The following is a 27,034-nucleotide window of genomic DNA, read 5'->3' as shown; positions in this document are numbered from 1 at the left end:
CGGAACCATACCGTGCACGTGCAGATATTTCTGCTTCAAGTATCCCTCAGGCCCACGGAGGAGACGGAGGTTGCGGTCCAGCATCCAGACGAGGCGGTGGAGGAACGCGGCGAGTCCCGACCAGAGCCCAAGCCGAGAGTCCAAGGTCCGAGGTACCCGGAGGCCCACCCGTAACAGAAGTCCGAAGTTCGTCCGTCCGTCGTCGTAGCAGTCCAGTCCAGTCCGAGGCCTTCCGTTCTTGCTGCCCGGTGAGTACCGTTGCTGGGGTAGTATCTAGACAGGGTCAATTAATTTGTCTCTGGTCCGTGGGTTTGGGTACGCAAATCCAACACGAAGTGTCCACCTAGGTGGATGCGGGTCCTGACGTGTCTCTTTATGAGACCGGTATGTTTCGTACTGTTTCAGCAGTGCATCTAGTAATTCTAGTAAGTTCTAGTCTCGAGAAATTCATGTGTTTCTGTTTTCAAGTATTCTGTCCGAACTGTTATTTTAATGTTATGTCGTGTGTTTTCAATGTCGTGGTATGAGTGATCAGTCTCAAGTCATTATTGTGTTCATTGTGTATTGTACTGTGTCCAGATCCCAGTTTACGTCATGCCTCTGTTCTCCAAGTTACGTCAGTTAAGAACTAGAAAAGGTCTGTTAGAAGAAGCAGTTCCTGTCCCGCCTAGGGACAGTCCAGGTCATTTTATGTATCATAAGCATGGCATAAGTGCCATATTATATCTAGATTTATGGGTGGAGTACACCAAACAGTTAGAAGAAAAGTATAGATGGCCCGTATCGGGTACATGGGATGCCGAGTGCATCATGCGAGTAGAAGAAGCATTATGGAAAAAGAAAGCCAGACAGTCACAGAAAGATGCCATAGAGTTATGGCGCAAAGAATCTCATAAAAGAACCGAAAAAGAAATCAGAAAGTCAGAATTAAGTAGAGAATCCTTAGAAAGAGCCCAAGAAAGGGAATTAATCGAAATAGGTGAACGAGTTAAAACCGAACAGTCAGACAGACAGAGAAATGCCCTCATTAAGGGTATGTATCCTCTTCTTGCCGAGGGCTTGCCAAAAGCAACCCCGGAGGCATCCAGTAATTTCCCGCCACCCTTAGTTCCGACCAAGCTACGTCACAAACCGACCGCAGCTGATATTTTTCTCTCATCCTATTTGGACGACACAGTCCCAGAATATGCAAATCCTGTTCCGCCAGCTCCTGTAAATAATGTAATTCATGGTCCTCCAGTCACCGGGGCACCCGTTACAGCACCTGTTACGGTACCCCCGGTTCAGCCTACATTACAAGTACCCGCCACATCAGTCACTTTGCCAGCACGAAGAGTATCAGTCGACGATTCCAGTTCAGGGGCCGCGGGAGGAGGTCCTCCTGGTACCCCGCCGCCAAATAGACGTCTAGGGGTAGTCGAGTTACATGAACGTGCATTACAGCGTACGCCCAAATATCAGTCCATTGCAGAAATCAGGCGAGCTCTTACTGAATGCTGTTATGATCCAGTCCCAGGCGAGGATAGTATGGTTATATATTCCGTACATATAAGGCAGGTGTCCGAGTATTTGGTCACCCTACCGAATATGAAAGAAGATCTAGACAGAATGTATCGTTTCATCCGTACAGGACAAGATCCAGAAAGTATTGGTGAAGTCATGTCTCTCAGGAAATCTGAGATCCAGTTCATGCTATTAAAGTTTCTGATCAATTGTTTAATTAGGGAACAAGATTCCCCGACTAAAGATCCGAACGAAATGAAAATTCTGACAAAGTGGAGTGATAATATAGCCGAGGGTAAGCACAAGACACTCAATAGTATAGAGAGTATGTACAAGAAAATACGCAAAGAAATAATAAGGTTACACGAACAACGCAAAGAAGCTCTAGGAAGCGAGAAAGAAAATGACTCTCCTACTGAAGAGGTAGACGACGAGAATTCCGCCAGAATAGCGTATGTAGGTAAATCTAGATTTCCAGACCGACATTTACGCCTAGAACACAAGAAAGTCTTTCATCTTCCAGCACCAGAACAAGGCTCTCTAGAACAAGTATTTCAAGCTACCTATCAAATTCTGAAATCACGAGTCGGTTATAGTGAACTTAGTACCATGCATGAACAAGAACTAGCCCGATCAGCAGTCCGATGGATTACTGATTCTACCACTTTTCCAGACGAAATAGTGGCACAAATGTTTCTGAAACTGCCCCCAGCCGAGCAGCGACTGGTGGGTATGTATATGATCCAGCACCTCATTACACTGTATGAGGGTCAACATTCTGATCCAGGTCCGTTACCTGATGTCCTGAACGAGTTACTCCAGTATAGATGGAAAGGTTTAGGTACCGATTTAATTAGTGTCATTCTAGAACAGCGCCACAAATATAGAACGTTTCTGAACCCGCATTTTGTTCATGTCTCACCTCCAGAAAGTAAACCGTTTTACATAGACAGACAGCATCCGTTACGAGAAGTACACCCAGTTAGGACAGCGGGTGGTGAAATGCAACGAGTATTTGTTTACACCCCAGTTACCAAGATGGAACTCTTAGAAATGAAGAAGTTAATTCCCTGTCACGACAAAGATCCAGCAGGGTTTCACCGAGAATTAAAAGACATGCTCCGTATGGGAGAATACACGTATCCAGATATTATTAAAATGCTAAAAGTCCTGTTGCCTGCGGGCATATATGAAAAACTCAAGGAAAAAGATTGGGAGGTGGGAGAGAAAAAGATCGATTGGACAGCTCTAGAAGCTGAAGATAAGATACGAGTACCAGGTACCGGTCTTGGAGACAAATGTAAAGAATTACCAGAATTATTGATACAAGTTTTGCCTAGGTTATTGGCCACTAAAAAGGAAGACTGGGATGCAATCTCAGCCTGTAAACAGAAACAAGACGAAGACACTAGTGATTTTTATTCCAGGTTCGAGAAATGTTTTATCATAAACAGTGGTTTAAAGACGAGTAGCGAGTCATACCCTCATCTTTTTGTTACTAAATTAGTCGAGAATTCAAGTCCACAAGTTAAGAATCGAGTTTTGAAAGTTGAAAGTACCTGGCAAGCTAGTACTCCGTCCCAGATGTTACAGATGCTCCAGTACCACCAGAATAGAATCAGAGAAGAGCAAGAACACGAGAGAAGACGTATGAAAGACACGAAAATGAAAGTACTAGTTGCACAATCTGTTCCTCAAGACAGTCAGAAGAGGGGTCCGAATCAAGCCAGTCATCCTGCAGCTCCCGTTAAAGGGACATGCAATTATTGTAAACAGCCAGGTCATTTTATAAACGAATGTGCAGTTCTGAAACACAATATAGCCACTGGTAAAACTAAAGAAAGACCACGTCCGCCTAGACAAGAACACGTTTCACAGACTTCTCAGCCACAGAATGCACAACAGACAGTTCCAGCACCGCAGCCTATTGCTGCAACACAGCATGTTACACAGCAGATGTACCAGTATGCCCAGACAGAGTATCCAGAGTATCAAGCGTATTCATGAAACAGCCTAGAGAGGGAGGTAGGCTTGCCTCTCATCGAGATTCCTGTAGATCAAGAGGGTCCCTATGTTCACAGTCAAGTATTAGGGAAAGACAGAAAGTTTTTGATTGATACAGGGGCAAGTAGGACTACCATCAGTCATGACGAGGTTCCAGGGGCTCCGCTCTCAGGCTCTAGAAATGTTTCCCTTGGATTTTCAGGAAAGCCAATAGTTAACGAGATATCCAAACCAGTAACTAGAAGTTGGTCCATTGTCCCGAACTACTGACCTGTTACTTACGAAATCATGTCCGGAAAATTTGTTAGGTATTAAGACATTGAAAGAATTAGGTGCAGTCATATGTTGTTCCCCAGAGGGAATACGTTTGTTTTTGCGTGACTTCAAGGGTCACTATGTTTTACGAGATTTTGATCCGAGATTGTCTAATGTTCCGCAGCATCTATGGGCACAAGGTCCAACTGATGTTGGTTTTATGCAAATCACACCCCATCGTGTGACTCTGAAACCAGGTGTAGTCCTGCCACGAATTAGACAGTACAGATTGCCACCTGAGGCTGTAGCAGCCTTATCCAAAATTATTGACGAGCTCATTGTTCAAGGAGTAGTTGTAGAAACTGACTCCAATGTATGTAATTCTCCTATCATTCCAGTCATGAAACGTACTGATCCAAATGCACCCCCAGTATATCGATTAGTGATTGACCTTCGAGAACTCAATAAATGTATCATTCCCCAGTACCCAGTTGTTCCAGATATCTCATCCCTGTTGACAGCTATTGATTCTGAAGCTACATTTTTCACAGTAATAGACCTCAAGAATGCATTTTTCAGTGTCCCCATTCATCCAGACAGCCAGTACCTTTTCGGTTTTTGTTTAAATGGAAGGAGCTATAAATTCACACGAGCTCCTCAAGGTTTCACAGAAAGCCCTAGTATTTACAGTCAAGCACTTAAGAGACAACTAGACAATATTCACATGCCAACTGACACTGCCCTGCTCCAGTATGTCGATGATCTACTGATCACAGCCCGTTCTGAACGTGCTTGCGAGCGAGCATCACTTACAGTTCTGTATTTCCTAGCCGAGATGGGGCACAAGGTGTCCCCTTCGAAGCTTCAATTCTGTGTCCAGCAAGTGATCTACTTAGGCCACTTACTGTCCAAGAGGGGTAGGCAGTTGACACCTGACCGTATCCAGTTAATAGCGAGTCTTCCTCAGCCCAAGACCCAGAAGGAGGTACGTGCTTTTATTGGCCTCACTTCTTATTGTAGACAATGGATTCCTCAGTATGCCTTTCTAGCCAAGCCACTGATACAGTTAACGACACAGGAGGCAGCCGTATTGACTGTCCTCCCTTGGACATCTGAACATACACTTAGTTTTAATGAGTTGAAGAAAGCCTTATGCCAAGCTCCTGTTCTAGCTACACCGAACTACAGTAAGCCTTTTACACTTTTTGTCACAGAACGTGAAGGTACAGCATTATCTGTTCTTACACAAGATCAAGCAGGACAATACAAGCCCTGTGCTTATTTTTCGAGCACATTAGATCCTGTAGCCCAGGCTCTGCCTGCGTGCCTCAAGTCAGTTGCAGCCACAGCACTAGCTATCAGACACAGTGATTCCATAGTATTAGGACATTCCCTGACAGTACAAGTTCCACACTCCGTGGAAGTTCTTTTAAACCGAACACAGACTCAGCACTTGACAATTGCACGTTTAACAGGTTATGAACTGACACTGTTCCAGCCACACATAGAAATCAGACGCTGCAATGTTCTGAATCCTGCTACACTGTTACTGTCAGTTACTTCAAATCCTGCCACACATGATTGTGTGGAAGTAGTTAACACCATGACAAAGCCAAGACAAGATCTGACAGATATTCCATTACCTGAGCCCGACCTGACACTTTATGTGGATGGTTCATGTATGAGAACAAGTACAGGAGAACTAGTAGCCGCGTATGCAGTGACTACTGACACTGAAGTTATAGAGACACACCGTATTGACACCCTGTCCGCTCAAGCAGCAGAGCTAGTCGCTCTGACCCAAGCCTGCATACACGCCAAGAACCTGAAAGTTAACATTTACACAGATTCACGCTACGCATTCGGAGTTGTACACGACTTTGGAGTGCTCTGGCAAGAGAGATGTTTCATGACTTCTCATGGAACCAAGATTTAGCATGGTTTCCTTATTCAAGCTCTGTTAGATGCAATACATTTACCGACAGCTATCGCTATCATGAAGTGCAAAGCACATACGAAAGTCACAGACATTATTTCTCAAGGAAATGATCTAGCAGATCGAACAGCCAAGCTTACAGCACAGACACCAGACATTCCAGTTAACAAGACACCGACATCCACTCTAGAACAGACTACTTGTATGACAGTTAAGGACCCCACTCAAGATGTCATAGATATCCAGTCACATGCTACTCCTGAAGAAATCAAGAAATGGTCCGAACAAGGAGGGGTCCAGACAGATCAGGGATGGGTGACGAAGGGAAAGGCCACATGGTTTCTCCCCGACTCTATGGTTCAAGTCATTATCAATACCGCACATAGTCCTGCACATTTAGGAGAAAAAGCCATGCTAGACAGTATCCAGAACATTTGGTTCAACAAGCATTTACGAGCTGCAGCCAAGCAGAAAGTCCGTACCTGTATGATATGTTGTCAATTCAATCCAGGTAAAAGTGTCCCGGTGGAACAAGGTGGATTCCAGCCTCCTGACCACCCTTTTGAAGTCCTCCAGATGGATTATATTCAGATGGAGCGATGTCGAGGTTTCAAGTATGTCCTTGTAGTTGTATGCGCTTTGTCCAGGTGGACAGAAGCATATCCAGTCCCAGATTATACAGCCGCGACCACTGCCAAGCAGTTGGTTCGTGAATTCTTCCCCCGCTATGGACTCCCTAGGGTCGTGTATTCTGATAACGGCCAGCCATTCTCATCTGAACTCATGAAGCACGTTTCCCTTTTGTTAGGGTACCAGTGGAAGTTCCATTGTGTACGCCATCCAGAAGCAGCCGGTCTCGTAGAGAGACATAATCAAACCTTGAAAACCCGTATTGCCAAGATTTGTCAAGAAAAAGGTGTAGACTGGTTAGTTGCCCTGCCAGTTGCTTTGTTTTATATGCGCATGGTCGCACACTCCAGATCAGGTCTGTCCCCTTATGAGGTTGTATTCGGCCGCCCCCCGAACATGTGGGGTACACCTAGACCCCGAAGTATTACCGATGTTTCTAGTAATATGCTGACAGATTACCTAGCTTCCTTGATGTCTGCCCTACACTCTTGTCGTTCACAGGTTGCCGCTGCATTTCCCGACAATACTGAAGTCAAGCCACACGAGGTCCTTCCCGGCACTTTGGTTCTAATCAGGAACTTTGATCGTTCAAGTCCGCTGGAGCCTCGCTGGAAGGAGCCGAAGTTAGTCCTTCTGACCACCCGCACGGCCGTGAAGTTGGAAGGCAGAAAAGGCTGGGTGCACCTGTCTCACGTCAAGAAATTTCATGGACTAAGAACTAAAACGTTCAGTGATACTTCTACAGACACTTCCGAGTCTAAAAATTGCCCTATTCTCAAGGACTGTCCCGCTATTGACTTTGATTCAAAGCCCTCCCTGTTAGAGAAAACTCCGCAGCAGGAGTATAAAAGTAAGCTCCGGTCTAGTAAAATAAGTCAGCCAGTTTAATTGTCTAAGTCCCCCTCGGGTGAAACGGTTAGACAGGTATCTGACATGTATGAGATAGACCCCCATAGTGAGAGAGTTAGTCAAAACTCAATCCGATGTATCGTTTTTCTAAGTTTTATATTGTTTCTGAGTTTGATGGTTACCTGCACAAGTTATGCATTTCATTTATGTTTTCCAATTCCGCATGTAAATAAGTTTTCTAATGCTACAGTAGAGCACACGTTTAGTGATCTGCCTCCTCACGAGCTATCCTATCGTCTTGCTATGCGCAACAATACATTTATCTGTATGTTACATTATTCACACCAGACCAGCAATGCCACTAATTGTTGGGTGTGTGGTCGACTCCCCCCTTTCCAGACACCGAAGGGAGTTCTGCCACTGTTTCCTTATCCGTTTTCACATAATGGTTCGTGTGGAGCATGGTCCATGTTAACGTCATCCTCAACAGATATGTCCCTTCTGAACAGTACATGTTTTCCAGACAAGCAAGGTCTTCCCCACAGAACAGGGTTAGATCTAGAAAATGAAGTTTATAATTTGGGAAATTATTCTTCGAATTTTATGGTCCTGAATGTTCAGTCTGATCCTACTCCAGACTTACCTGCTATTTCAGTACTACCAGTCAAAGGCGAATTATGTGTCAGAAATAATGGTTCTGTACATGTAGGACATAGTGATTGTACTACTATTGTCGAGTATAGTGACAGTGGGAAATCTATTTTCAAAGCTTCACGTCATTCATATTTTGTTTGTGGTCAGACCGCATATGTTCGTCTGCCCCTCGATTGGGAGGGAACCTGTTACATTGCCTTCCTACTGCCACCAGTTTTTCTAGCCCCATCTGATTATCATAGAAACACACATCTAGTACACATTAGACATAGAAGGGAGATCGAGTCCCCGATTGTCGATCAAACTGAAACTGCTCTAGAACAATATACAGATTTCAATAGAGGTTTCTTCTTCTTTATAGGACCTATCCAGAATAGTAAGTTAATCCGTAGGTTAACCAGAACCCTTGAAGCAGTAGTGAATGAGACTACTTCTGCTCTAGGTAACTTAACCGAAGAGCAATCTGCTATGAGATTTGTCGTGCTCCAAAATCGTCTCGTTCTTGACGTCATACTGGCCGATAGAGGAGGAGCATGTAGAGTCATCGGATCTAGTTGCTGCATTTTCATTCCTAATAACGCACCGTCTGTTTATTCAGCTATAACCAGACTTCATAAAATTGCCCATCAGTTACACCAGAATCCAGGCACCTGGACATGGTCCGGTTGGTTCTGGAGTATAATTTCTGCCTGGGGATGGAAAGTATTGTCATTTCTAGGTATTGCAGTAGCGATCATATTCAGTTGCTGCCTCTGTATACAATGTGGCCCTGCGATTTGCGGCATTTGTGCTACATCTTGTATTCCTAGTCCCAAGTCCCGTCCTAGGTCCCGTTCCAAGACAATTCGAGACGAGCAAATGATACTGTATGAAATGATAGATGGTATCATGAATATAGATGTTTCCTGATGGAAACGTAGTGACAAGGAGGGAATGTGGAAAAGTAAATTTTGCCATGTTCTGTGTCCCTACGTGTTCCCCATCTTATGCTATATGTGCATGATTAATATGCATATGTATTCCCTTATGATCGATTAAAGACGCAATTACAGTTGTGTCCAACTCTAGTATGCCAGTTTCCAGTTCTCGTAAAAGCTACGAGTATTAGGCCTATGTAAAGTTATGTTGCCACGTTTTACAGTGTGCACGTTAATTCATTGAAAAGTCCCCGTTTCTAGGCCTCAAAAGGGCCCGGACTCAGATTCAGCTCCTGTCTCCTGAACCCTCTCCAAGGAGCGATACAGCCCCCACCTGTATCCCTGACCCTTCACTTACTTCCTGCCTCACAGTGCCCGGCTCGGCCTGGCTCTGCCTGCCAGTCTGCCAAGAGTATGTTATGATTCTAGTTATCAGTCCAGCTCTCCTTCTCTGCATTCCTAAGCTACTGAATCGCATCAATAGTTTCCGTCACAGTCTAGCTTTTATGTCTCCATGTAAGAGAAATACTGTATTAATGGTCATTTAATATTCCTCAACACGCACTACATGTAGAATAATGCATGCACCAGTCTTAGAGTCTGTTAGCCTTTACCCTGATAACTTTTGGATTCTATCAATATGTTCTCTAAACATCAGATACTAGATAGTGTTTAGGTACATGTCGCTCTGACTCTCCAGACTTCAGTCTCTTCTTCTAGCACAGAAGTCATAGCCCCCAGTTCCTCCTAGTAACACGTCATTGCCAGCTTGCGCGCACCACTAGGTTAGAGGTCCCGGCTCCTTAGGTAGCCCCCTCCATGTTTCCACCCCATTTATGACATATTCTGTTACGTTTGCATCACATGTCTATGTATACGCCCTGTTCACGCCTCTTGTTACACCCACTTCAGCCTTATCTTTCGCGACTGTTACTAACTACGCCCACTGCTACGCCTACTGTATGAACTCTAATGCAATTGTTTTAGTATATATATGTTGTGCACTGTTATTAAAGTTAGCGCGCTCATCCCAGATCCTGCCCCGGCAGCTGCCGGGCCCTGCCATCCTATTCCCGTGCAGGTTGTCCTGTTGCTGTCCTTTATGCTGTATTAAAACCTGCAAACTCCAGCTACCTCGAATCTTGACTCTTATTTATTGAGCTATCTGTTATTGTATATCTAGTCAAAAATAGATCAGGTATTTAATTATTTATTTACCACATGATGACGGAACCGCTCCGTCATCAGCCGCGATCGCGCTGTGCTGATGACGGAGCGGTTCCGTCATGGCCCGCCCAGCTCGATAGAACGCTCATGCGCGGCGCGAATTCCACGCCTGCGCTGAGGGTTCTATTGAGCGGGGCGGGCCGTGACGGAACCGCTCCGTCACGAGCACAGCTCAACCGACGCTGGTGACGGAGCGGTTCCGTCACCAGCATGCGCCCACCGCGCGGCCTCTTAAAACCCGTAGCACTGCGGCGGAATAGCCGCCGCAGTGAAGGTGTTAAATGCTTGGAAATAACTGTTGTTGACAGTTTCCTTGTTGTTCTTTTTCCCATGTCTTGTCCCTACAGGCAGTGTGGTAAAAATCAGGCAATTCAATTGTTTAGTCCTGATGGTGATCCCTATTAACTAATGAGCTTAGGATCGAAACGCCGTCGACATGTTAAATAGTGCCATTTACTGCTATTATGTATGCTCGATATGGTCACTATAATTGGATAGCTTGATTCACTGTATCTCTAACACAAGCTTCCATTAGCTCGAAACTTTGCCTGTTATTCTCTGTTTATGTTTTTTGTTGAATGTTGTTTTGCTCTTCTGGTTCACAGATCGGGTGCAGGACTGCACCCCATCTTATTTTTTCCTCATTCAAACATCCAAGTAAATATTTATTCCTATTTACATATTGAACTCGGTGTCCGGCTGGACATCGTAACTATTATAGTACCCATTTAGGTCTATATTGTATTTTGTTGTTGCTCAATACGTATCCTCTAAGGACCATTGTTCTTTAAAATAATTGATACCCAGGGTCCTTGGTTACACTTCGGGTTCCCTTGTTTGATTAAAATATAAAACTAATTAAAGGCATCTGAGAGAGAGTGGTTATAGATTTAAGGGGCACTGTCAAGGGATGGCAGTGAGGGAATCCGTGGCAGAGGCGGTCATTGAGGGGTGCGCCAACAAACATTATCCCACCGGGTGCCATTGGCGCTAAAGCCAGCCCTGTCAACCTTAAATTTAGATTTAATCTTCTGAAACTTGGTTGAGTACTCACTAGCAGCTCATCCTGGACTTTGTAGTTACCCCTGGTTACAAATATTGAGCACAGACAGGATACAAGTCATTAGTGGTGGGGTGGCACTAATTTCCAGTGACAAGTTGCAGCCTGTTATAATTTGTTCAAAAACATTTTAGTCATTTAAAATCCTCTCAGTTGCCTTGAAAATTTCTCCAAACAGATCCAGCTACTTTTATTTAGTATACCTCACCCCTAGAGCCAACAAAGCTTTCATTAATGGCTTTACTATTTTTGTAAGGGAACAACAGTTATTATGTCTAAATATTTACCTGAGAGGTTTTAATAATAATTGAAGTCATCCATCAGAAAGCCACACTCAAGCCCAAAAAAATATCTTTCATATCAACCCCCATCAAGTCTCCAATTTCCCTATCCACTGTAAAGGGGAAATCTTCTATCTAGTAATTTACAATGTAGAAAGAGTTGACTGTTTAAGTTCAATTAGGGAGCATTGGTCTAATAATTTTTTGGTTAATTTCCTAATAAAGTCTTCCTCTCCTCTGTCTAAGGCACATTCACCTTCTGTCACTCAAATGAAAAGGAACCTAAAGTGGATTTCTGATCTTCAGGGCTCAGTGGCACTCGATAACATAAATAGATATACCTCCATCTCTAAAGATGTCTTTGAATCCTTTGACAGCTACAACAGAGCTGTTTCAAAGGAAGTATACTTAATTGCGTCTAACCCATGAAATGAGGTGTATAGAAAAGTTAAGTCTATAAAAAACAGAAGAAACCCATGGTTCTCTGACAAATTATTCAAAATAAGAAAAGGCCTCAGGAAACTGGAAAGGTTGTGGAGAACTTCAAAGGCCCCTAAGTAACTCTCAACCTTAAATTATTTTATAAACCTTCACAAGCTGAAGGTAATCTCCACTATGGCCATCTTCTTCCGATCTAAAATACACACTATAAACTGGCTCAAAGAACTTTCAAATCTGGTGAAGCTCAATTTGGCTGCCCCATAGAATTCATCTATCAATAATCACAGAGGTAATGTTACAAATTTGTAGACTACTTCACTGGTAAGCTCAAAATCATTAAGAACTCTGTTCTAATGGTTGACTCCTTACCTCAAACATCCCCATTAAATGCAAGAGACACAAAAGCCTTGACTAGCTTTACTCTAAATGAGAACTATCTTGAAAACAAATATAAACAACTTAAACCCAAGCTTCTACTAGGGAGACACTATCCTTGCTGTCTTCTTCAATAATACATTTGAGATATTCAGTAAATTATGCTGCAGCTGATTAAAGTGCCCCTAAAGGAAGGCATATTCGCTGATGCTCTTACAATTGGACATATTCCTCCTTTATTGAAGCAGCCTCAGGATGGGTCTTGGTAGAGAGTAAGGTGTACTTCAACTAGGAACCCACAAAACTCAGATGATAATGCCCCCTGAAAGGAATCGAAAGTACTCTACAGATTACACTTTATTCAGTTTAATATCATCCAAGAAGGCTTTATTAGTCTCTATCAGCAAGGAAAGATTTGGTATGTGTCAGTAGAACTCTTCCAATCAAACAGAATAGATACACTTTAGTCCCAAAGTTATTAAACTCTTTTTAATCTTTAACATGGCCCTTTTCCTCAGTAATGTTTAGGGTCACAGGGCAAGTAAAAGAAGGATCTATTAATCCCTAAATCTCGCACCTTTCTTTCACATAGCTGCCTGCATTAGGCTGTCCCTCCTGTCATCGATCTCACTCTCAAAATGAGTGTACCTTCTAATTGTTCACTTGTTTTAGTGGGCTTCATTGGCAGATAATATTCCCTTAGCACTGCAGCATGGTTACTTAAAGCGTGTCCTCCTTGAGGACACCAATACACTTCTCCAAAATTGTCTGAAAATCATAATCGCATACCACAACCTAGATCCCTAGGACACAAATCTTGGTTTCTATTCTTGCTTCCAGGTTTATGGTGGTGACACTTGCGCATTGTTTAATATCCTGCACATGCTGCACAGAAGAGTTGACATATCTAGGGCTTCTTGTTAGGCTTCTGCCCTACCTTGGATTTTCTCTAACAAACACCTCCTCCAACTTCACCCACACCACTTTCAAACCAAGTTCTGCACTACCGGTCTTTGTACTTGTATCATTTTGCAAGACTTCGATTGAGTTCAACACTGCCTTTTTCCATTCGTAAATTCATGCTTCAATTTTTCTTTGTCCAAGATCACGAAGATGGTGCCCTGGATTTAAAAATATGTTTTTGTCCACTCTTTTTCTTATATCTCCCATGAGGTGTAGCCAAGAATTTAGTTTGTATTTCTACATTCTGTGCCTTAAAAACTCATCTCTGAATGAGGGAAGGACACTTTCAGAGTCCATAATTGCCACTCATTGTTGACGGAGAAAGCCCGGGGCCCTTGGTCTCAATGTTATGTCTCTTGTTAAAGAGGGACCCTGTCTGTGAGTTGAGGAACACCAATGTAGCACAGTGCTCTCTTTTGGCTCGCAGTATGCAGCTCCTCAGTCAATCATATCCCTCAGGGCCAGGGAATACAAGAGGGTGCCCCTAAGCCCCTTGAAAATTCACAGCTGAGTATTACTTGTCAACAAAGAGGTGCTCAAAAAGGGTCAGGCTCTGAATATGCCATTTAGCGGATCCCAAACCTCTAAAGGAAGAAAGGGAGCGGAGGTGCAGTTGGGAGCTCAAATGAAGTGCACCCGCTATCAGTCATTAAATACGCACAAGCTGGATTCTAGGAAGTAAGGTGATACTGGTAACTTACAGCACTTCTTATTTGAGTTAGCTCTAATTGAGTTTTACTTACTTTCACCAAATAGTATAGCCCACAGTATGAATGGCATTCATTTGTATTTGTATTTCTATTTACCATTGATTTGTGTGGATTATACAATTACAGCATCTGTAACATGGCATGTATTCATTCCAATGTAAGGTTGTGCCAATACTTGAACTGTATTCTTATGTATTGTTGAATTCCATTGTTTCCCATATTTACTGATTCCATAACGAGGTACACTTCATGCTAAGAATAAGTTGTGTTAACTCAAAATAAGACTTAGTTAAGGGAATTGACATGTATTCTGCACGGATTTCTGAAAGCACACCACTCGTGAGGCAGCCTTTGGATACCTATCATTGTATGGCACATACAACATTTTCAACCTTCAAGCAAGCATTGCATTGTCAGTCACCATTGGTCCATGATGGGGTGTGTTAGATTTGGGGGTCTCTAGTTGGCACAGGTAGGTATGTGTGACAAATAGGGACCCTTGCCTCTAGTCAGGATAAGGGGATTACACTCCTAAAATAACCCCTGTTCACCGCTTTGGTAGCTTGGCACGAGCAGACAGGCTTATCTCAGAGGCAGTGTGTAGAGCTTTTGTGACCACATACAGTAACCCAGTGACAACACTACAGATGGTTGCATTGCGCTTCCACGACAAGCAATGTCGCAGCGAGGGAAATGCGGCAAAGTTCAAGTACAAAGAAATAAAGACGTGAAGATCTTCCAGATGCGGGATGCGATCAAGATGCGGGGATCCGATGCAGTGCGACAGTTCCAGCAGCGACACCCTCCTTCAGAGTTGCGACGGCAGGCACAGCGACGGAAACATTCTTCATGAGTCGTGCTTCCAGCTCCTTGCGACACGCAATTCCTCAGAAGGCCCAAAACAGCAGCAGGCACTTCCATCAGAACTCTGAGGAGCTGGGGGTTGAAGTCTGTTGTCCCTGAGACTTCAGCAGGAGGCACGCTCTTTTCCAAGCATTTGGAGATCCTTGACAAGTTGAAAGCAAAGTACACAAATTTCCTTTCTCCTTCCTTTGGCAGTAAGGCAACCACTGCAGGCCAATCCCCCAAGCAGCACATCAGCTAGGGACTAGTCTATTCTCAGTTTCTTCAGGTTCCTCTCCTCAGTAAAGGTTTCTTCTTGTAGTCCAAGGTGATCTAATTTCATGGGATCAGGGCCCCAATATTTATACCCCAAAATACTTTGTTCTCTGAGGGGAGAGGGGCCTTTGCCCAGTCCAAACCAGTTCTGAAGCACTCTGTTTACATGACTCCTTTTTCCTTTCACAGTGCAGGGCAGAAACATCAGACGCTCCAAAGGAGATGGAGCCAGCATTGTGGAGGGAATGCACAGTCCTGGAGCACATTGTTGACATGATTCCTTCTCTTCTTTCACAGTGCAGGGCAGAGACATCAGACGCACCACAGGGGGTGGAGTCTGCACTGTGGGGGGGGGGGGGCGGGCACAGTCCTATTCAGGTCACAGGTGCAACTTCTCCCTCCCATCTAGATGCAGTTTTCTCTATTCACCACTGGGCTGACTCATCCTGTCTCTTGGAATCCACCAGCCCTGTCACTCACAAATTCCAGACAAGGAATACACAACCTAGCAGAGGCAGGCTTGAAAGCTTAGGCAAGCAAGTAACTACTTTCTAAAAGTGGTATTTGCAAACACAGAATGTTAAAACCAACTTCACTAAAAGATGCATTTTATCATTCTGAGTCCAGGCATACTAAACTCGAATTTCTACCATGTTCTCTGAGTCAGTTAGGATTATAAAATGTAATAATTCTAACAGCCCAATCTGGCCTAAGGAGAACAGGTAGCCTTGCAATAGTGAAATAAGAAAATGGCTGTAATTCACTATTAGGACATGCCACACACACCAGGGCATGTCCTACCTTATACTTACAATGCACCCTGCCCTTGGGCCTACTATAGGGGTGACTGATATGAAGAAAAGGGAAGTTTTAGGGACTGGCAAGTGGGTGCATTTGCCCAGTCAGCATGACAGTACCAGACTGCACGCAGGCGCTGCAATGGCAGACCGTAGGCACATTTTACAAGGCTGCTTCTGTGGGTGGCACAACCAGTGCTGCAAGCCTACCAGCAGCATTTGGATTTACACGCCCTGGGCACACTCAGTGCGCTGTACTAGGGTCTGACCAGTAAACCAAATAGCCAAACATGGAACCACTGATTAATACATCAATTTACAATAGGGAGCACTTGCACTGTGGCACCGGACAGCAGTGGCACAGTGCTCAAAGAATCTAACACCAGCAAAAATACATGAGGCAACAGCAAAAATAGAAGGGAGACCCACGCCAATGGTGCCAGGTCTAACACGTGTCCCCTCCAGCTGAAATGTGGGGAGAACTACCCTACTCCTGGGAGTTCTCTTCACTAAGGTGGAAAAATCTTCTTTTTTTTTTTAAACCTTTATTAGAGCAAAAACCATACAGTGGTGCACATACGATTGGGTACGAGAAAAGCAGGCACAATATTAGAATCAGTAATGGAATGAGAACGTTCTTCACACTGTACAATACACATTGCATGTGGCGGTACAGGTCAGCATAAAAGGCAAGTAGCATTGCACAATAGGGTCACGGTGTGTAAAAAGGAGGACAGTACAGCCATAGGATCCCAGCACAGTATAGCACACAATTTACAGCATCAGTAAATATCGACAACCCCCATCAGTCAGCAGGAATCTCAGGCAGATACACGATATTAGGGACACAGTGGACAGCAGCAGTCCAGAAACTCGCCAGGTGTCAGTAGTCAGTAGCTGCTGCATACCCATCACGGCATTCCGGTGTAGACAATGCGCACATTGACAATGGATGCCCTGCAATCACAGCGATGGAAAGTCAGCAAAGAGGACATCCCTACAGCACGCCATCCCGGCCATCACCATCAGAGTCCTCACTTTGCGCAGTTCTGGTCAGCCAGTAAACCTGCAATGGGCTCCAAAAGTCTGTAGGCCTACACCGCACAGGCAGCAAGTCAGCATATACATTATATTGATCCTGACAATACATCATATCATCCAGCCAGTCCTTGAATTTCGGAGCCCTGCCTCTACCGCATTTACAGGCTATCCTACGTTTCGCTAGTAATAAAGCCACATCTGCAAACCTGCGGAAAGGCACCGGTATGTCCTTCGTGTATCCCAATAGCATAACCAGGGGATCAAACGTCACAGCCTTCTCAGTCATGATGAGCAGTGCATCGTGAACCTGGATCCAATAGGCACGTACCGTATCGCACTCCCATGCCAAATGAAGAAAACCAGCCCCCTCTGCCCGACAACGAGCGCATCTATCATCCTCTGCCAGGCGAAACCTGAATTTCCTAACCGGAGTATAGTAAAATCTCTGGACAAATTTATAATGTATTATCTTTAATCGACAGCTAGACGAGATATTGACAGTAACGCCACAGCAATAGGCCCAATGTTCATCAGTGATATCGACACCTAATTCAAGAGCCCACTGTTCACGCGCATGACTAGACGGAGTATCTCGCTGCGTCCTAATGGTGTTGTATATCTTCGAGACCAGATGTCGACCATCAGACATCAGCAGGGCATGCAGTGGCAAGGCAACCCCAGGTTAATCCGGGAACTGAGGCAGCAAAGCGCGGAGCCCCTGTCGAAGTCGCACATAATAGAAAACATCCAAGGGGGAGGGTCGCTCCCCACGGAAGAATTGATCTCTTGTACGAAGAGTGCCCTCAAGAAAGAGGTCGCCCCATGTGAGTACCTTGTTCCGCTTGCACATGGCTTGAAACCCAGCCTCCTGTAGCAGTGACAGTTTCGGGTGATACGCAAGTGGCAATGCCGGTGAGTAAAGCAGCATGAGCCCCAGAGTTTTTGCAATTCGAGTCCATGCATCTATTGTGCACGTTACCGTGGTGGACTGCGTTTCCACATCACTGACTCTCCCCAGTACCATACCTTCCAGTGGGAGGGGATGCACAATCCATTCTTCAGCTGCTATCTGCGGCATAAAGGGCGTGGGCCGCATCCAATGATAGGCATAGTGCGCCTGAGCGCTCAGATAATAGACCTCAAAATCCGGGACATCAAACCCCCCTTGTCATAAGGCAGCGTTAAAGTGGACCACTTCACCCTCGGTTGCTTGCCCCCCCAGAACAATCTAAGGAGTTCCGACCGAAGGCGCCTAAAAAAATAGGCGCCGGGGTAATATGGGACATTTTGGAACAGATACAGGAAGCGTGGGAGTACCACCATTTTCACCAATGAAGCCCTGCCCGCCATAGAAAGTGGCAAAGACATCCATCGCGTAACATTGTCAGCCAACTTAGTGATAGCAACTCCATAATTGAGCCTGATCGTCTCTTCCCTATCCAGTGAAATCACTATACCCAAATAGCGAAGATCGGTATCGCACCACTCCAGGGGGTAATCCAGCTGAAATCTCTCAACAGCCGCAGGAAGAATTGTGATTTCTTCCAGTTCTTGTGTATACCGGATATGCCGCCAAAAACGAGAAGCTCCCGCAGTATCGGGTTGAGATTCACCTGCGGATCCTTCACATATAAGGTGATGTCGTCCGCATACAGTGACACACCTATTTGGCGTTGAAAACAGTTAAACGCACTATGCTTATGTAACTGCCTGATTCGACACGCCAACGGTTCTATGGCGATAGCAAATAACAGTGGGGAAAGAGGACAGCCCTGTCTGGTACCTCTCGTTATAGGCAATTGAGGGGAGAGAGTTCCATTAACCACCACTCTGGCTACTGGTTGGGTGTACAGTAATTTCACCCATGCAATAAATATCTTGGGAAAGCCCATTCTACACAAGATGTCGACTAGGTAATGCCATTCAACCAAATCAAATGCTTTCGTAGCATCTAGAAAAACCGCGGCAACAGGGAGTTCAGGAGCTATAGTTGGAAGCAAAGAGAATAGAGTACGAAGATTATGGGTGGTCGCACGCCCCGGTACAAAGCCTGACTGATCCGGAAGCACTATAGTGGGCATAAGCAGAGACAGCCGCGCCGCTAGTACTTTTGCTAAAATCTTTGCGTCACAATTGAGTAGCGACAGGGGACGGTAAGAATCTGTGTCCAAAGGGTCCTTGCCAGGTTTTAATAGGGATGTAATTGCTACTTCTCTCATCGACCCCGGCAGAATGCCTACCTCCAGGGACTCCTCAAAGACCTCCTTAAGCACCGGGGCCATAATATCAATATAACATTTATAGAGCTCAGCAGGGAGTCCATCCAAACCCGTCGCCTTCCCATTACTCAGAGACATTATGGCGTCTCTTATTTCCTCCACTTCCAGGGGACCTCCGAGAAATGCTCTATGGCCATCAGAAAGCCAACACAATGCAAGATCGTCAAGGAAGCCCCCATATCTGACCTCCCCCGTCTGTTGTGAAGTGTACAGTTGTTCATAGTGGTGCATGAAGGCCTTCTGAATCCCTATCGCATCTTGACAGCGGGTGCCGTCTTTCAGTACCAGTTCTAGGATCCCAGTGCTAAAACGTGGGTGTCTCGTGAGCGCAGCGAGTACCTTACCTGGCCTCTCACCCTCGCAGTATTTCCTAGCAGTCCAATACTTCCCTCTATACTTAACTTCCCTAGCAGCCTCCTCCTCAAAGTCCGATAGTTTACCCCTAAACGCATGGCGAAGCTCCGGGTCCGGATCCGTAATCATCCTGTTCTCTAGGTCTTTTAAGTCTGCTTCCAGTGTCGTTATGGTTTTAACAATATCTCTGAGTACCCCACAGCTTTTAGAGATCGTAACCCCTCGAATCGTCACTTTAAACGCCTCCCAAAGCAGCTCCACACTATCCACTGATCCCTTATTCCGGGGAAAGAACGCCTCTATCTCCTCCCCCAGCTCTGCCTTGAAAATGGGATCCAACAGTACTGAGGGAAACAATCTCCAGGGGGGACGCGGCCTATTGAGACCCGGCATCGTCACAACAACCCTAACTGGGCAGTGATCTGAGTAAGTCCTGGGGAGATGTTCCACCTTGTGTATGCCCACGCTAAGCCCTCGTGACAAAAAGCAATAGTCCAATCGTGCCCAAGTGCGTGCGTGTGTAGTGAAGTGCGTGCCCTCCTTGCTGTCAGGATGTGTAAACCTCCAACTATCCACCAGCCCAGCATCTTCTATTATGCCCCGTAGGATGTCCCTCGCTTGAGTGTTATATTGGCTGCTCCCGTCAGATCTATCCGCCACAGGCCACAGCGCTATGTTAAAATCACTGCCCCATATAATGTGTGTGGCGTCTACGGCAATGACGTGGCCCCAGAGGGTAATAAAGAAGTCAGGAGTGTCAACGTTCGGCGCGTAGCAGTTCACAAGCACAACAGTATCTAAACCCAGTCTACCCCACAAAATCACATAACGCCCATCAGGATCCAACCTCTCCCCCAGCTCCTGGAAAGTAAGCGTTTTTGTAATCAACACAGCAGTCCCACGAGCATAGGACGAATATGATGAAAATTTCCGAACACAGGCCCAATGATTAGCAAATTTAGGGTCAATCCTTGGACGCAGATGTGTCTCCTGTAAAAAAGCGATCTGCACCTGATGTCTATCCAAGTACGCCAGCACATTTCTACACTTCCTGGCATCGTTAAGGCCCCGCACATTCCCGGACACGATTGATAGTTTATCCAGTGTGCCGTCAGCCATCATCCATGTAGCCAACCATCAACACAGACCCACTCATGCACCAAAGCCGCCTCCCAGGCGAAGAACAGCATAGTAAGGAAACATTATGCAATCTCATCTGCACCCAATCTGCACCACAAACACCCCGCAAGAACCCCCCCCTCAACTCGACAACCCCAAACCAGCACACCCCAGGTACACGCTACAGCAGAACACAAGGCCCCAACCAAAAACAGTGCAAGCAGTGCATGGCACCCAGGGCAAGCATCCACACCACACCCCTCAGCAGACACCCAGCAACAACCCACCACCTCTGGTAGTAGGGACGGATCCGAGTGCAAAGCACAAGACCATGCCATATCATGACACAACAAGTGGGGCCTGGTAAGGCACAAGTATGTCCAAACCCACGGTTCAGAAATGCAGTCTCGATCACAGCAGTGTAACAAACAGTAAAGCAACAAGAATCAGCACCAAGGGCCCATCGCACTTTAGCACAAGTGCGTCCTCCCACCACCCACCTGAGCAACCCCAACATGCCAGGACCCCACGCCCCCACCCTCCCGCAGCAAAACCCCCCCAACACAACATTTGCACCAGAAGCACCAAAGTCAATGGGGAATACCCTTCAGGGTGTAATCTAGAGGCGCACATAACCACCCCCCACACCTCGCCTTTGATCCTCATGTCACAAGTAGGCACGGCCCAGGTAGTGGGGGGGGTGCCTGGAGTACATTACCACCGCAGTCCAGCGCTCTTCCAGTGTCCTCAGGCAGTACGCGATAAAGCCATCCCGCAGTTCTCCGCAGCAGAAAAAGGAGAGGGAGAGACATTATGGCGGGACCATAGAGGTTCAATGTACGAACATCGACCAGTCATTATGCAGCATCACTCATCTTCGTTGGCCGAATGGAATCCCTCCTGCCCATCATCCCCATTTCGTCGCACGCTCCCTTTTAAGCCGCTTCACGAAGTCCTCCGCCTGTTGCGGATTTGTAAAGAAATGCTGTTTCGCCTGATGCGTCACTCGCAATTTGGCAGGATACAATAGGGCATAGTCCACCTGCAGCTCCCTAAGCTTCTTCTTCACATCCAGGAACTTACGTCTCTGTTCCTGTACCACAGGTGTGAAGTCCGGAAAGATGGAAAAGTTGACCCCGTCAGAAGATAGTGTGCGGGCGGTGCGAGCCGCCCGTAAAGCCGTGTCTCGATCCCGATAGTTCAGGAGACGGGCGATTATCGGCCGCGGTGGGGTTCCGGTGGCAGGTCGCGGCCCAAGGGAACGGTGCGCCCTCTCCACGATGAATTGCTTAGAGAAGGCCTCCGAGCCAATCGCACCAAGCAGAATCTTCTCCACATAAGTCTCCATCCTACCCACATTGGTCGTCTCCGGCACACCTACCACGCGTATATTATTGCGACGACTTCTGGCCTCCAACTCCTCATTCTTCGCAGCAATGACCCGGAGCACATTGTCCATACGCTCCAATTGTGTTGTGTGGGTAGCCGTCGTGTCATCGTGGTCAGAAATACGCTGCTCCGCCGCTGTGATGCGCTCCTCATGAACGTCCATCTTTTGCACCACTGCATCCATCCGCGGCAACAGTTTATCCACTTTGTCCACTATAGTTGCAAACCCCTGCCTCATTTCCTGCATCATTTGTTGAAAGTCAGGGGCAACAGGGTGGGGAACAGCGTCAGAAACAGCAGAGGGGGAGCGGGAGCCCCCCGCATCCTGCGCAATCCGCGACCCTCTCTTGGCCGCCAGGGAGTCAAAGGACAGCTTCGGCTGTTTGTTGTCCGGCTTACCCATGGCCAAATGCCTGCAGCCGGCCAAAGCAAGCTCTGGGACACTGACGATGCCCAAAGTGGCCAGTAATCACAAGGCAACACGAGGCAAGAGCCCCCCCCTCGACTGCTCTGCGCTCACCGTCTGCAGGAGGCCTAAGGAATGACGCAACATGAATGTACTACCACCTGCAGAGACGGGGAATCCAATCCGCAGTTCAGACCAAGGGCATCAAAAGGAGGGGGATTCGCAAATAACAGCAGCAGTTTACTCCGTGTGCCCAACCCCAACCCTAGAAGCAGACCTTTGGGGGCCGGTTTCCCGTGCCCCCGCCACTTCTCTCTAAGGCAGATTCCTGGGCCTTCTTCTCAGGCACCAGGTCCTCTTAGAAACCCCTACTGGCTGACATTGACCGGGTGGTCACGCATGCCTAGTCAGGCAGTCCAACAATTGTCAAATGAGTACTCTTCTCCACCTTTTCCCAAGGGGAGCTCTCCAAATCGTTCCCCAACAAACAGTCAACAGGCATGGCAGGCTTCACAGCTACCTGAAGAGTGCCAGAGACCCCCCCCACTCAAAGGGAACCTGAGCCATTGGACAAAGGGTCTCTGTGTTGTCGGCGGCAACAACTCGGCAAAATGCATGAGGGATGATCTACTCTTGAGACACCAGGTGAAACCTGACAGCTGTCACACTGGCTCCTCTATCTCTAAGAGCCTCCAGCCTTTGGCCATTGATGGTCATCCACTGCCTATATTTCTTAGTGTTCTTGGGCAGCTGAGCTTCTGAGACCATCTCACAGTCTCCTAAAGAGACAAGGGTCATCTGTGCAGGACCCCACCCACCTTGGACATCAATCTCCTCCCCCAAGGCTACACTAGCCATCTGCCGGGGCGGAGCACCAGTGGGTGCTGGTTTACCAAACAGGGGGCACCTGGTATTATTCGACTTATGACCCAGGTCGCCACACTTGTAACATTTATGGGGGCCCTGGGGAACAGGACTACCTGTCGGGCCCCTTGTTTTCTCTCAGGGGGAGACTGGGAACCTTTCCCTTGGTTCCCTTGGGGACTACTTTGGGGCCCTTTGCGGAACTCCTTTTGTTTACCCTTGTCCCCCCCACTCTTCTGCTGGGGACCCTGCCCACCCATGGCTGAGTCTCCCATGTGACCCTTGTGGACCCGGGTGCTCACCCAGCGGTCTGCCTCCTCAGCAAGCTTCCTAGGGTTAGACAGCTTGCTATCTGTCAGATGCTGGTGCAGCTCTGGAAAACAATTATCAGACAAGTGCTCCCATGCAATTAAATCAAAAAGACCTTGAAAATCATGAACCTTGCTGCCCTTCACCCAACCATCCAATGCTCTGCAAAAGAAAGTTACATATTAAACCCAGGTACTGTTTTCTATTTATTTGCATTTCCTGAACCTCTGTCTTTAGAGTTCAGGGGTCAAACCATATCCAGACATCAGTTCATCATTCATGTGGCTGTATGAATTGTGGACTTCAGAAGGCAAGTCTAACAGTGTGTCCCGCCTCTCACAAAGGAACCTTCCCCACAACGCCGCTCCCCAATCTCTCTCAGGGACCCGGTGGAAAGACATGGCTACCTCATAGGCTCTGAACCACTGACCAATATCATCATTTTTGTAAAACTATTTTACCACATCTTTGGGAATATACACTCCACTCTCCACAGACACTGATGGTACGCTGCCACCAGAGGGAGTAACCTCCAAACTTTTGGTTTTAAACTCCAACTCCCTCAAAACGTTTTCATGCTCAAACTGTATTTTCTTTTCCTCTATATCCAACCTCCTATTTTCTATTTCCAGTTGCCTATTCACCTTGAACTTGGTCATCTCCATTTCATGCCTTCATGATCTCTCTTTGTCCTCCAACTCCTCTGGAGACAGACTTTTGTTAGAAGCATTGCTACATGCCGGGCGGAAGGTACTCTCCTTCCTCCTGAGCCCACTGGCTCTTCCTGTTGTACAACTGCCAGGTCATCCTCTTCCTCAATCTCAGGAGTTTTCCTTGCGTCTACCCAGGCCCTCAGCACCTTGTAGAACTCCTCCTTTACTTTGAATCCAGAAGTGGAGACATTGAATTTCTTGCAAAAGTACTTCAGGTGTTTTACTTTGTAGCTTTCTAGCCTCTCTTCTTCCCATTCACAATCAATAGAGGCTATGAATTCTGCTCTTTCTATTACAACTGAAGCAGGCATCTTTCAAAAATAGAAAATTCAAAAACGAATCTACCAAAAAGTATGTGGTTGCGTTATGGTCTGCACTCACTAAGTAGTGTTCACCAATCACTGTACATGAGTCACAAATGCAAGTCCAGAATCCTCACCGCTGACGACCAATGTTAGATTTGGGGGTCGCTAGTTGGCATAGGTAGGTACTTGTGACAAATAGGGACCCTTGCCTCTAGTCAGGATAAGGGGATTACACTCCTAAAATAACCCCTGCTCACACCCTTGGTAGCTTGGCACGAGCAGACAGGCTTATCTCAGAGGCAATGCGTAAAGCATTTGTGACACATACAGTAAGCCAGTGACAACACTACAGATGGACACCACACAAGGTTTTTATATAAAAAATAAGTATACTTTATATAGAGATACCACTAGACCATTAAACGACAAAAATACACAATACTGTTACTTCAAGATGGTAGAGTTAGCTTAGTTTAGTTCAGTTCTTAACCGCATGCGTGCGGGCGGAATTCCGCTCGTACGCTGAGATTTTTTAAAGCGCACTTTACGTGACGAGCTGGGCTCGTCATCAGCGTACGAGGAGGCTATGCCATGACGAGCCCAGCTCGTCATCAGCGTGGAAGGGGTTAAAATGCGACACTTTGTGTCAATGTACCTTAGGTTGCGTAGCGCTTTCACGACAAGCAATGTCGCAGTGAGGGAAATGCGGCAAAGTTCAAGTACAAAGAAATAAAGACGTGAAGCTTTTCCAGATGCGGCACGCTTCTCCGGGGATGCGATGCAGTGCGACAGTTCCAGCGGCGACACCCTCCTTTGGAGTTGCGACGGCTGGCACAGCGAAGGTGACACGCTTCTTCTCGATAAGTCGCACTTCCAGCTCCCTGCGACATGCAGTTCCTCAGGAGACCCAAAACAGCAGCAGGCACTTCCAACAGAACTCTGGGGAGCTGGGGTTGAAGTCTGTTGTCCCTGAGACTTCAACAGGAGGCACGCTCTTTTCCAAGCCCTTGGAGATCCTTCACAAGTTGAAAGCAAAGTACACAAAGTTCCTTTCTCCTTCCTTTGGCAGGAAGGCAACCACTGCAGGCCAATCAGCACTTCAGCTAGGGAAAAGTCTCTCCTCAGTTTCTTCAAGTTCGTCTCCTCAGTAAAGGTTTCTTCTTGTAGTCCAAAGTGATCTAAATTCATGGGATCAGGGTCCCAATATTTATACCCCCAAATCCTTTGTTCTCTGAGGGGAGAGGGGCCTTTGCCCAGTCCAAACCAGTTCTGAAGCCCTCTGTTTACCTGACTCCTTCTTTCCTTTCACAGTGCAGGGCAGAAACATCAGACGCCCCACAGGAGCTGGAGCCAGCATTGTGGAGGGAAAGCACAGCCCTGGAGCACTTTGTTGACATGATTCCTTCTTTTCTTTCACAGTGCAGGGCAGAGACATCAGACACACCACAGGGGGTGGAGCCAGCACTGTGGGGGGCGGGCACAGTCCTATTCAGGTCCCAGGTGCAACTCCTTCCTCCCATCTAGATGCAGATCTCTCTATTCACCACTGGGCTGACTCATCCTGTCTCTTGGAATCCCCCAGCCCTGTCACTCACAAACTCCAGACAAGGAATACACAACCTACCAGAGGCAGGCTTGAAAGGTTAGGCAAGCAAGTACCTACTTTCTAAAAGTGGTATTTGCAAACACAGAATGTTAAAACCAACTTCACTAAAAGATGCATTTTATCATTCTGAGTACAGGCATACTAAACTCGAATTTCTATCATGTTCTCTGAGTCAGTTAGGATTATAAAATGTAATAATTCTAACAGCCCATTCTGGCCTATGGAGAACTGGTAGCCTTGCAATTGTGAAAAACGAAAATGGCTGTAATTCACTATTAGGACATGCCACACACACCAGGGCATGTCCTACCTTATACTTACAATGCACCCCGCCCTTGGGCCTACTATAGGGGTGACTGATATGAAGAAAAGGGAAGGTTTAGGGACTGGCAAGTGGGTGCACTTGCCCAGTCAGCATGACAGTACCAGACTGCATGCAGCCTCTGCAATGGCAGACCTTAGACACATTTTACAAGGCTGCTTCTGTGGGTGGCACAACCAGTGCTGCAAGCCCACCAGCAGCATTTGGATTTACACCCCCTGGGCACACTCAGTACACTGTACTTGGGTCTGACAAGTAAACCAAATAGCCAAACATGGAACCACTGATTAATACATCAATTTACAATAGGGAGCACTTGCACTGTGGCACTGGACAGCAGTGGCACAGTGCCCAAAGCATCTAACACCAGCAAAAATACATGAGGCAACAGCAAAAATGGAAGGGAGACCCACACCAATGGTGCTAGGTCTTACAGGGTGCCACTGATGGCATGATCACGTATTGATTGTGATATTGCTGTATATGACTGTGAATATTTGTTTCCTATTTTTCATGACGATTCAGACAATTTGCCATCCAGCCGACTGTTTTATACAGTTGAGAACATGTGATGCTATTAGTCCATATTTTCTACTTCTTCTCACT

At 46.4% G+C, this 27,034-nt stretch overlaps 1 long non-coding RNA gene across 3 annotated transcripts in view; it reads left to right on the top strand.

Moving 5' to 3' along the window:
• The window catches only part of LOC144770964 (uncharacterized), a 134,740-nt gene that overhangs the window by 31,938 nt on the left and 75,768 nt on the right, over positions 1-27,034 (top strand). The gene's annotated exons all lie outside the window — the stretch shown is intronic.

Source organism: Lissotriton helveticus, chromosome 1_1 (assembly GCF_964261635.1).
Source record: "Lissotriton helveticus chromosome 1_1, aLisHel1.1, whole genome shotgun sequence".
Taxonomy (NCBI): domain Eukaryota; kingdom Metazoa; phylum Chordata; class Amphibia; order Caudata; family Salamandridae; genus Lissotriton; species Lissotriton helveticus.
The sequence above is the reverse complement of the archived record's forward strand: the minus strand, read 5'-3'. Positions and strand labels throughout refer to the sequence as shown.